The sequence below is a fragment of the Phaseolus vulgaris genome, chromosome 7 (assembly GCF_051622355.1).
Source record: "Phaseolus vulgaris cultivar YP4 chromosome 7, ASM5162235v1, whole genome shotgun sequence".
Classification (NCBI taxonomy): domain Eukaryota; kingdom Viridiplantae; phylum Streptophyta; class Magnoliopsida; order Fabales; family Fabaceae; genus Phaseolus; species Phaseolus vulgaris.
This window is the reverse complement of record NC_143504.1, coordinates 47,117,366-47,131,131: the sequence shown is the minus strand read 5'-3', so window position 1 is coordinate 47,131,131 and position 13,766 is coordinate 47,117,366.

Sequence of the window (13,766 nt, the reverse complement as noted above, 5' to 3'; positions counted from 1 at the left end):
ATACAACGAACTTTCTCCACAAGTGTCTTGTTCATACGCTCTGACACCCCATTCTGCTGTGGTGTTTTTCTAACAGTGAAGTGTCGAACTATGCCGCAATCTTGACATACCTTCAGGAACGGATCACTCTTGTATTCTCCTCCATTGTCTGTTCGAAGAACCTTAATCTTCCTTCCTGTTTGGTTTTCAACTTGAGCTTTCCAGTTAAGGAAAATTTCAAGCACATCATTTTTGTTATTCATAGTAAACACCCAAACTCTCCTAGAAAAATCATCCACAAAAGTGACAAAATAATGCCTACCTCCGATTGACGGAGTCTTGACAGGTCCCCACACATCTGAATGCACATAATCCATTATACCCTTGGTATTGTGAATTGCAGTGCCAAACTTCACTCTTCGTTGTTTTCCCATAACACAATGCTCACAAAATTCAAGTTTGCAAGCCTTCATACCTTTCAATAGTCCCTGCTTGGTAAGAATTTGCAAGGATTTCTCTCCAACATGTCCCAACCTCATATGCCACAACTTCGTTGCCTCAACATCCTTCTTAGTGCTAGAAGTTGCTACCGCTACTGTCCCCACCACTGTACTACCTTGATAGTAATATAGATTGTTCTTCCTCACGCCTTTCAACATCACCAGTGCTTCTGAAGTTGCTTTAAGAATTCCATCTCTCATCGTCACAACTAGGCCTTTAGATTCTAAAGCCGCCAATGAGATGAGATTCTTCTTCAACTTTGGCACGTACCGTACATCCCGCAAAATTCTGGTGGATCCATCATGATTCCGCAACTTGATTGAACCTATCCCAGCTGTCTTACATGGATTATCATTACCCATGTAAACAACCCCGCCATCAAGTTCTTGAAATTCAAAGAACCATTCTCGAATGGGACACATATGATAGGTACAACTATGATAGGTACAACCTGAATCCAATATCCACTCATCTGGATATGATGATGCTGAAAGCGAGACAATTAAAGAGATATCTGATTCCACATCATTTTTGCATTCTGCAACATTTGCATCTTGCGGAACCTTCCCTTTCTTCTGCAGTTTTGGACAGTCTTTCTTCCAGTGTCCTTTCTCATGACAAAAAGCACACTCATCTTTGGCAACGGCTCGACCTTTAGACTTAGACCTCTCTCTTCTCCCCTTTGTTTGGCTTTGCTGACGACCTCTTGCCACCAATGCTTCTTCTGATGTCGTTGATTTGGTTTTCATCTTATCTTGCTTTCTCAATTCATGACTACATGATGTGAATGTAACTAGAAGAACACATGATTCTTGACATTCTTAGGAACAACTTGAGCTGGATTTGAAAGACACTTTACTTTAGAATTGGATCAATGTTCTAAATTCAAGAACTCACCAAAACTAAGCACCAACCAAGACTCATATTGAAGTCCATGTATTGTCAAATTGAATCAAAACAAAAGGAAAGAAGAACATGAATTAAAACTGGACAGAATTTAAATGATAGCTACTGAACCAAAACAGAATTAAGAACACAATGTTGGAAACACAAAAATAAACGGTAGAAAAAGAAGTAAACTCTAGGAATCAAAACTACCGAATGGAAAATTGAAGAAAAGGGAAGAAGAACACTTATAGAATAAGATGCTTGCTGGATTTTGAGAATTGGAAGAAGCCATTCACGCCACTTGGAACCTTGAACCAAGATAAGTGATGGAGTGCCACCACTTGACGCTCACCATAGCTCACAAGATAAGGCAAAGAAGAGGAAGACTCAAAACTCACAAATTCTCTCCAAAATTGAGTATAGTCTCTCTACTATAAAATTCCAATCTGAATTGTACAAGCTAAGCACCTTTATTTATAGCCTAGAGGTGCTGAAAAATAGGTGGGAGTTTTCAAATAAAACTTATTTGAAATTCCCACCAAAAACAAGTCACATGGGAGGTGTGACCTTTTTCTACTATGACACCTCCTAAAAACTACACCTACACCCCCCTACTAAGTCACATGGACAAAGTGACTCTCTCTAATACATTCACACCTATTTATTTAATATCCACACCTCCTACAAGAGTCATTCAAATGATGCTCTTTTATTTAATGCTTGGCCTTGCCCCTCATTGTTTGGACTTGGGCTTCTTGGGCTTGGGCCTTCTTGGGCTTGGGCTTGGGCCTCATCTTTTGCAAAGACTAATAAGAAGAACTTTAAATGTTTTGGCCCTTGTCCATTTTGTCTATTGATAACATCTTTTTGATTCTCATCATACTCCCCAAGTTGGAGAGAATTCGTCCACGAATTCAGTACTCCTGCATAAAATAAAGTAAGTTTGCAATTAGATAAGAGAATACAAGAAGAAATAGGCAAACATGACTTAGTACGTTGAAATGTTGGGAGTTCAGAAAAAGATGTCCTATACATAGCCCATGTTGGAAAAGATTGTTTAGAAATGATATTATTTGTAAAACTAGAAGGTATGAAAAAATCATCCTTAACATTCTTCATCCAATATGGTGTATAAGTAGGAACCTTGGGTAATGAACAAGACAAAGAAGAAGGATACCTTGTAGGCGTAGCACGAGTCAACAAAATTAAATTAGTTGAGAAGGTATTATGACTCGGTTTATCATGTACTTCATTTGTTTTTTCATTTTCTCTTTTAGTTTCTTTGGGATTGGTCCTATATGCAGGGCTATTTGGTAAAGAAACCCCGAGCATGAAGTCTATTTGGTGTTCAATCCCTCTTAGAGGTGGTAAGCCTTTAGGAGGATCTTGAAACATATCTTCATATTCTTTTACCAAATTGTCCAAACATGTGGGACTATCCTTAGCCGACTCACATCCAATAGTCCTAGGAATAGCTAAAAAAATAGGCTTTTGAGTAACTATTACCTTTGTAACTTGTTCTGTGGACATGAGAAGGCTTCTCTTGGAATCTTTTATATCATTTTCTTTCTCTCTCTTTTCTCTCATTTTAACTTGGTCCTCATGAACTTCCTTTGGAGAAAGAGACTTAAGAATGACTTTGTGTCCATGGAAGTGAAAAGACATTTTGTTGGTAAAGCCATCATGAAAAACTTTTCTATCAAATTGCCATGGCCTACCTAAAAGAATATGTGTGGCTTCCATTGGGACAACATCACACAAGACCTCATCTTTATATTTACCAATAGAAAATGTAATGAGGACTTGCTTGTTAACAACTATCTCACCCACCTCACTCAACCATTGTAACTTGTAGGGCTTGGCATGAGAGATGGTAGGCAATCCAAGTTTGTCTACCACTCTTGTGCTTGCCACATTCGCACAACTCCCCCCATCCACAATCAAAGAGCATACTCTATCATTAATAAGACACCTTGAATGAAAAATATTTTCTCTTTGAGTTTCATCAAAAGGTTTTAAAACTTGACCAAGCATGCGTCTTATTACTAATAGGTCACCCTCATGTGGGTTTTCACTCTCACTCTCACTTGGGGATCTAGAAGGTGAGGAATGTCTAGAAGATTCAGACTCATGCTCACTACTATCTACCCCATCATGCATATACATAGCTCGTTTAGAAGGGCAATTAGAAGCAATATGTCCATAGCTTAAGCATTTAAAACACTTCTTACTAGACGATTTAGGTGGTGATTTAGGCCTAGAATTGGAAGTGGAAGGCTTAGACTCTCTAGGTTTGAAAGTAGAGTCCTTAGAAGGGATATTTGAAAAAGAGTTATTTTTATTTTTCCAAGAAGAGTGGTAGTAGTTATCCTTAGAAGAATTTTTGAAAGCATTTTTCCTTGCAAGTTGATTTTCAATTTTGCTAGCAAGGTGCACCACATTTTCCAAAGAAGAATATTCTTGTAACTCTACCACGTCTTGAATGTCTCTTCGAAGGCCACTCACAAACCTAGCTATCTTAGCTTCCTCACTCTCATCCATATTAAGTCAAATTAAAAGCGTGTCTAGTTGTTTAAAGTAATCATCCACACTTAGCGCGCCTTGATGAAACCGTTGGAGTTTCAACATAAGGTCTTTCCTAAAGTGTGGGGGTACGAATCTAGCGCGTAAACATGCTTTCAAATCGTTCCAAGAGACCACGGGCGGCCTCTTGTGTAGGTCAATGTCCATGAGGTATTGATGCCACCATTGCATGGCATAGTCCAAAAATTCTAAAGAAGCTAACTTAACCCTATGCTCATCCCTAACCCCATTTACATCAAAAATTTGGTCCACCTTAGCCTCCCATCCTAAGTATACATTGGGATCACTTTCACCACTAAAACTAGGAAGTTTTACATTAGGAGAACAAGGGCCAACCACATGTTGGCGCCTCTCTTCATGGTGATGATGTCTTGGCCTTGGATTATCTTCATAACAACCATGGGAGTGCCTTGAAGAATGCCGACTAGGAGGAGGAGTTCTTCTCTCACGGTTGTGATGCATTTCTTCTCGGTTTAACTCCAAACTTTGGAGCCGTGCTTCCATCTTCCTTATCACCTCAAGATAGTGAGCATTGGATTGCTTGGCATTCTTTAAGTCTTCATAAAGGGCTGCCTTTTGTGGTGAGCACGGTTTGGAGGACTCTCCACTAGAGAAATGAGCCATGAGCAGAAAATACACAAAAACAGAAAACAAAACAGTGAAAGAAACTTGTTAAACAATTAAAAACAGTGAGATATAGGTTGCTGGAAAAATGTCCAAGAAAGCACTCAAACCACTCCAAGAAAATATTCTGTCCTCAACCAAGCCTTGCTTGTGAAATGGAGTAGCTTCAAGTGAAATATGTTACAGCAAACTAACTTACTTAAGAACAAGTCTCCACACAACTTTGAAGAAGAACAAAAAGACAAGCAAGAAAAAGGTGTAAACAATAAAAGCTAAACCAAAAACAGAGAGTAATGTATGACAAACTAGAAAGAATATGAATGAAAGACAATCAAGAAAAATAAGGAACTCAATGAATAAATAAGGCACACAAAAAGAGTCCTAAAGAAAAGTGCTAGAGTAGATTAAAGAAAACAGAAAACAGCTACTGGAATTTTTTTTTTTTAAAAGCAAACTGTGCTATGTTTACAGATTTAACTGTACCGATTGAAAGCGAACTGGAATGTGAAAAATTAACCACAGAAACTTCAATGTCTTAACTCAAAAATGGCACTGGAATGAGGTAAAAACAGTAAGCCAATTGAGAGAAATAAATTTTTCAAATTTGCTGCCCAATTACCGTATTCTTTTCGGCAGTATTGTACACTTTTCGTATTTTATTTATCATTTTTTGTGTACTTGGAATTTTTGAGTAATTCTTTTTTATATGCCTTTGTAACACTTTGAAGTATGTAAATCCAAATTTTCACAAATTTCCTATGAGCCAATTAATTGCAGTAAATTGAAAACAGTAGCACGTTTGTAAGAAAACAGAGGAGCCTATTTAGGAATGAAAAACAGTATGATAAACTAGCAAAGACATAATGGAAATTGTGTAAAGGAACTTGTATAGAATGAAAATACAAGCATGAACTCAAATCTAAAAATGAAAATGCACAAAGGTTCAAGCAATAAACTCAAAAACAGAAAGTAAACCAAAGCAAGAAACAATCAAAGCAATAAAAGTACTACTAGAAGTAATGACAATTATGGAATAACATGACTAAGACAAAACTTGACATGATTACAAAATTAAAAGACATATAACAAGATATAACCACAAGTGAAAGGAAGCTTAAGGTCAACTCTAGGAAGGAGAATGTCATTCCAAAAGAGCAGCCATACTCATATGAACAATGAGTGCTAGAATCCTTTTCACAAACACATGGTGTAACAAAAGAAAACAGCAAAAAAAAACTCAAAATAAATCCTAAAACAGAATGGTAAACAACTTGAATTAAAGAGCTCTTGAAAGTAAAGTGCAATACAACTCAAAATTTAAGCAAGAAACAAGCCTAGACTCTAGATACCACATGATGTGAATGTAACTAGAAGAACACATGATTCTTGACATTCTTAGGAACAACTTGAGCTGGATTTGAAAGACACTTTACTTTAGAATTGGATCAATGTTCTAAATTCAAGAACTCACCAAAACTAAGCACCAACCAAGACTCATATTGAAGTCCATGTATTGTCAAATTGAATCAAAACAAAAGGAAAGAAGAACATGAATTAAAACTGGACAGAATTTAAATGATAGCTACTGAACCAAAACAGAATTAAGAACACAATGCTGGAAACACAAAAATAAACGGTAGAAAAAGAAGTAAACTCTAGGAATCAAAACTACCGAATGGAAAATTGAAGAAAAGGGAAGAAGAACACTTATAGAATAAGATGCTTGCTGGATTTTGAGAATTGGAAGAAGCCATTCACGCCACTTGGAACCTTGAACCAAGATAAGTGATGGAGTGCCACCACTTGAAGCTCACCATAGCTCACAAGATAAGGCAAAGAAGAGGAAGACACAAAACTCACAAATTCTCTCCAAAATTGAGTATAGTCTCTCTACTATAAAATTCCAATCTGAATTGTACAAGCTAAGCACCTTTATTTATAGCCTAGAGGTGCTGAAAAATAGGTGGGAATTTTCAAATAAAACTCATTTGAAATTCCCACCAAAAACAAGTCACATGGGAGGTGTGACCTTTTTCTACTATGACACCTCCTAAAAACTACACCTACACCCCCCTACTAAGTCACATGGACAAAGTGACTCTCTCTAATACATTCACACCTATTTATTTAATATCCACACCTCCTACAAGAGTCATTCAAATGATGCTCTTTTATTTAATGCTTGGCCTTGCCCCTCATTGTTTGGACTTGGGCTTCTTGGGCTTGGGCCTTCTTGGGCTTGGGCTTGGGCCTCATCTTTTGCAAAGACTAATAAGAAGAACTTTAAATGCTTTGGCCCTTGTCCATTTTGTCTATTGATAACATCTTTTTGATTCTCATCATATATAAAGCAGAACAAACAGCATCTAACGACACATTCTCCTTCCCGTGAAGGAATGTAGTCTCCAAATGTTCAAATTCATCAGGAAGAGATGATAACAACATCAAAGCCAAATCCTCATCCTCAAACTTCACATCTAAATTCAACAGGTATGCTACTAATTGATTAAACATAGTGATGTGTGTATTCATAGTAGTACCTTGTTGATAGTCAAATCGGAACAACCTTTTCTTCATCAGGAGCTTGTTCTGACCACTCTTCTTCAGAAACTTGTCCTCCAATGCCTTCCACAGTTTGTGTGCAGAAGTCTCATTTTTTACAGCATACGTCTGCTCTCTGGACAGGCAGGATCGAATAGTTCCGCATGCCAACCGGTTGATGATGCTCCAGTCTTTCTCCTCTACCTCTTTTGGTTTCTCTCCTTCAATAGCAATATCAAGACCCTGCTGAAAAAGAGAGTCCAAGACCTCTCCTTGCCACATGCCAAAAAGTCCAGTGCCATCAAATATTTCCACCGCCAATTTCAAAGTGGACACCGGGAACCTCGACCATGATGACGAGGAGCCCGACACTCTGGATACATCCTTCGCTTCTTCTTCTTGATTTGCCATTACAAACTCAAAATATAATATTCAATATTACAAATAATTTCAAACAACCCAAGGCGAACCTTCGGCTCTTGATACCACTTGTTGGGAAAAACGGGTAATTTTCCCACTAAAATAGAACCATAACAGAGCTACCCGACAAATAATATTGAATAAATAAAGCGGAATAATAAAAGAGATAAAGAGGAAAAAACACACCAGAAAATTGTTAACGGAGTTTGGCCAATTTAGCCTAATCTCCGAGCACAGCAAAAACAGCTCACTTTTATTATTATGGGAGAAGATATTACAAATTGGGATATTTAACAATGAAGGAGGAGAGTTTAATTTATAACCCTCAAACCTCCTTCCCAAACAATGAATCCACCGATGTGGGACTTGGGATTAAGCCAAAATCAACACTTACACCCCAGCCTCTAGTCACTCGCCCTGGGAGTGTATCAGCCTTCTTCTCGTACCATGCACATGGATTACCCTTGGGTGTGGCCCTCTCCTGGGTCGTATCTATCCCAGGGATTCTCCAGAGGTGGTGTGGGTACTTCACGAGTCAGGTTACTCCCTACTGGTACTGGGAATATGGCCTTGAAGCCACCTTTCTCTTTCCTTGCTACTGTTATGGGGTACCGGGGCCCGAGGCCTCCTCGTCCGTACCGTGGCCTCTTGTTGGGACGCCCCCTCCACGGTCTTCCCTACCTGTGGGTATCGGAGGGTGTCACCATCTGAGCCGAAACATACTTTTAGAATAACGGGTCGTGCCTCTAGGATGGGAGACGCCCAAACCTGGCGACGCCCAAAGCGGTCAACATGCTGACTTTCCTCCTTAGTGGTCCCCACCATATGTTTGACTTTGACCTTGGTCAACGTCCGGGGACGGGTCGGTACAATATACAACTTAAAGGACATAATTTTAAAAATAAAATAAAATATATATATATATATATATATTAATTAAAAATGGTAGAAAAATGTCAAAAAATATAAACTTACATACAATAAGAAGAAATGATGTGTTTGAAGAATAACATCATCAATGGTGTTTCTAAGAGCCATAAGTTATTATATATGTGTGCGTGCATAATTTTCCCATCTAGTAAGAATTTTATAATAGTCGTATTTTTAAACAACAATCCTTTAATTATTTTCTTTAAGAATTTAAAAAATGTTATATGATGGATTTATTGAGAAATTTTAAGCTATTATTACATAAATATTTAATAAACAACTTCAGTATCCACGTTTCATCACTCCAATCCTTATACTCTTTTACTTATCAATTAATAAATTTAATTGATGGATTTATAAACCTTTTGAAGTGAAAATGGAAACTATGGGCAGATGTTTATTTATTAATTTTTTTCTTTCATGTTTATTGTGTTTACAAAAAAAAAATTACTTTTAAATTTGTTGGAGATTGCATATCCACTAAAGATCCAAAAAATGTGAATGGGGCCAAACTCACCGTATAAGTCGGTGTTGTAAGATTGATTTAAACTTAAAGTTTATTTCTTAAAATGATATTAAAGTTATTTAGAGTCTATAAAGAGTTTAAGTCTATCGTGTCACCCATACCACCCATAAATTTATATAATTTAACACATAAGTTGACAGTTTCAACATTAGAGAAGTGTGTTGAAGATCTCACAGAATATAAGTGAGTGCAAATCTCACATTTCTTTTATAAGGTTGAGTTATACTTAAAGTCTACTTCTTCATGTAACCATAAAGGAAAAAAAATGTTACTACTACATAACATTGTTATAACTCAAAAAAAATGTTAAAAAATAAATAGGGATAAATATCCATGGTAGAATGTTTCCATGAGCTCATGAATACTGAAATTCTCTTTTCTTCATATTCACATTTCTATTTATATATAGTCTTTTATATAGATAATATAAAAGAAAATATCTACAATTATTTATCTCATTATTAATAAGAATAACAATAATAAGATAGAAAATTGTGTAAATATTTTTTCTTTGTAAATTATGTTTAAAGTTTAGGGTTTTTTTTTATAAAAGAGCGTAGTTACTAGTATAATTACACAATATTAGAAATAAGTTCAACATGTTTTTTTTTATGGTTTTGATTTTGTGTTTAAACAATCAAGTGTTAAAATACAATCTTTTGTAAGCATTAGATCATATGAGATACAAATGTTTAGTTTAGTCCAACTAAATAGATTGAAGCATTGTTTGTTGTGTGATTCATCTTACAAATACAAGTGTTATGTGTATGTTTTTTTAATAAGTTTTTGCTTGAACAAATACAAGTGAATATAGTTTGTTTGATAAGTTATTGTAAATTAAAGCATGACTGAACACATACAATAATGTTCACATACAGATCTTATCATTCTATGATTCTCACATTCCATACATAAATTATAATAGAGATAGAAACTTACCTTGATCCATGAGAGATCCTACGTGAACAGTTTATTTACCTCCTTTTATCCCAATCTATCTCTTGGCAATTTCGTTCTTGTCACATACTTTCTTAATATCTAGCAGTGAGACAACTCTTATTTGTAGAGACAAAACCCTATTACTATTATTTCTCAATCTCCATCAGATGTAGGTTTTCATTAGGTATAATCATATATATATTTCTCATGTTAACCAATGAGTCTTTTATTCTATTATTATTATTAAATCACATTCAGGCCCAAAGCCCAAACTCCATGTCATGTGAGTCACATAATAGAAAATAATTTACATAATTTCTTACATTTTCCCACTTGACTCATATAAGTTATAATACTTTCATGATTTAATAATTACATAAATCATAATGCGCATTTAAAGATCTTACGTAATTTGGTTTTATCATCAATCAATGATATAGAAATAATAATAAGAGTCATGGCGGTTACATGTCATTTCAATCAACACATTCTCTTCAATGTACTACTATATCATCCTTTCTTTTTAATATGACTTTATAATGAAAAATCCATAATAGGTAAACATAATGTCATTTTAATCAATAACAACATAATTTGTTTTCCACAACATAATTTGCATGCAAATACATAAAGTAGAAAACATAAATTTCAGAAACTTTTATTTATCAATGAGCTTAGAGTGTCAAATAAACATTAATAACAACATTCATCATTCACTAGTAGACATAATGTTCATATTTACAACATGACCAATAAACGTTTTGGGCAGTAACTCTTTTGTTAAAAGGTCAACAGTCATAAGATCAATGCTAATATGTTCTATTGACACTCTATGTTTCTAAACTTTTTCTTTAATGACAAAGTATTTCAATTACATATGTTTAGCACCTTTGGAATACTTGTCATTTTTAGAAAAGAAGGCGGTTGCGGAGTTATCACAATAAATTCTCAGCGACTTGGCAATACTGTCAACAATTCCAAGTCCTGAAATAAAATTTCGCAACCAATTAGCCTGAACTGTGGCCTCAAAGCACGTCACAAATTCAGCCTCCATGGTGGATGCAACAATGACTGACTGTTTCGAACTTTTCCATGAAATCGCTCCTCCGGCTAAAAGATACACATAACCGAATGTAGACTTTCGTGTATCCACACAACCAGCAAAATTTGAATTTATATATCCAATCACCTCAAGATGATTCGATCTTTTATAAGCAAGCATGTGATCATTTGTTCCTTGTAAGTATCTTAAAACTTTCTTTGCATCTTTCCAATGATCCAATCCTGGATTACTCTAGTATCTACCAAGTATACCAACTGCAACTAATATTTGGTCTTGTACAAGTTTGAGCATACATTAAACTCCCAACAACAGATGCATAAAGGATATTCTCCATTTGTTTTCGTTCCAAATCATTATTTGGACATTGCATGAGTCTAAATTTGTCACCTTTCTGTATTGGAACATGAAATGTTGAACATTTATCCATCTATGAAGCTCGGATACGGCATAATTGGTGTCGTTTCGCGCTTCCGACACACCTCCGACGCAGACACGTGACGAATGCGTGCACGACACCGCGTCAGACGCCTTTCTATGAGCCGGATACGATCCTATTTAGGGACACGCCGCATAGGACGTTGTGGACTCCTTGGACACGCTAAAGAGGGCTTATCCACTCTTTTAACACCACAAAATCTCAAATGAAATCACAAAATTTTAAAATCTGAAACAAAATCACAAAATCTAAAAATTTGAAACAAAATCACAAAATCTCAAAATTTAAAACAAAATCACAAAATCTCCAACAAAAATTCAAACGAATCAGTTAAATAAAAAATATACAAAAATCTTTAAAAAAATCCATTAAAATTTAGAGAAAGAAAATAGAAATAAACAACAAACAAAATCACAAAATCTCAAAATCTAAAACAAAATCTCCAACAAAATTTCAAACGAATCAGTTAAATAAAAAATTATACAAAAATATGTAAAAAATCCATTGTAATTTAGAGAAAGAAAAGAAGAAATAAACAACAAATAATATATTTTTTCCTTAAAAAGATTTATAATCTGAAAAATACACTTTATAAATCATATAGAAATTACAAAAATAAAGAACAAATTAGTTACTCCACTAAAATTTGAGTTGGTGTGGTGAAAGGATTGTTGAACGGAGAAGAAGAAGAAGTCGTAACATTGTGGTGTGAGTGAGGATTGTTGAACGAAGAAGAAGAAGAAAGAATAAAACCTTCAGAGAGGTAAACCTAGTGCGTGTTCTTCTTAATTTATTATTATTCATTGCCCAATGTTTCCCTTCCCACTACACATTGGAACTGTAAGTTCTTTCTTTGGTATTAAATGCATATTTTTCACTCGGTCACAAAGGAACGTACATATGCTTTTTGTTTTGTAATAAAGTAGTCACTTTCTCTTTCAAATATTTACATAAAATACAATGCCGATTTGATTTCTCACATATTTTATTTTTTATATTTATAATTTGATTTTTATTAAATGAATTTATTTGAGATTTCTTTATTTAAATAAATCTTTTATATTTAATTTATTTTGTTATAGGAAATTAAGATGAATAATATATCCAATCAAACCATCAAACAAGAAGATGAAACAAAACCTTTGTGGAGATATGTTTCAAATTTAAGAAAAACTCTTGGTGGTGGAAATAATATGATCAAGTGTAGCTTGTGTGATTTTTCATTCAATGGATCTTACACTCGAGTAAGAGCTCATTTGTTAAAAATTACAGGGGAGAAGTTAGAATTTGTCTGAATGTGACCTCGTCAAAACTTGTTGAGTTCAAAAAATTAGTCAATGAAGCATCATTGAAAACAGAATCTTCAAAAAAGAAAAATGTTCCTCTACCACATGTATCTGATGAAGGAAATCAGAAAAACAATGATCTTAGCCCAAAATTCAAAGGTTCTTTAAAAGCTGCTTTCAATATTCAAGCAAAGAGTACTCTTGATTGTGAAGTTGCGATGATGTTTTATTCTTCAAGACTACCATTTCATTTAGCAAGAAGTCCTTATTATTGGAGTGCATTTTCTTATGCAGCTAATACTTATAATCTTAGTGGGTATGTACCACCAACATATAATAAACTGAGAGGTCTTTTACTTTCAAAGGAAAGAAGTCATGTAGAAAACCTTCTGCAACCTATAACAAACTCATGGAATCAAAAAGGTGTAACAATTGTCAGTGATGGGTGGAGTGATCCTAAAAAAAGACCACTTATAAATTTTATGGCTATCAGTGAGAGTGGACCAATGTTTTTGAAGTCGGTAGATGGGTCTGGTGAAATAAAGGACAAATATATGATAAAAGGAGAAAGCTGAAAACACACAAAAGAGAGAAAAAAAATCCAACTCAGCAGCGAGAATGCGTTAGATTAATTGGGCTATTTTTATATTTTTATCATTAAGCTCATACGCGCGACGCATGAAGTCACCTGACCTTAACAAATTAGGTTAAATGGGAGGCTAGAGGCACAAACCTAGTGTGCAAGATTGAGAGAAAAACATCACTAAGTGAATTGTAACCCAATTAGAAGAATGGAATGTGCTAGAAGTATGCGTGACTAACTCTACCCTTTGGGATTATGAGTAATCTCCTCAAACTCTTATGTATTGAGGTGATATCTTATATATTAAAATATTCAGTTCTTGATTGATTATTGGTATTGTTGTTTTACTTCTAAATTTTTGTAACAAATTGAGAATCTTAAATATGATCGAGAGGTATTTTTAAGGTTCAGACCTAAACAGTAATACTCAACATATTTGAGTGTTAGAGATAAACTTGAAATGTTAA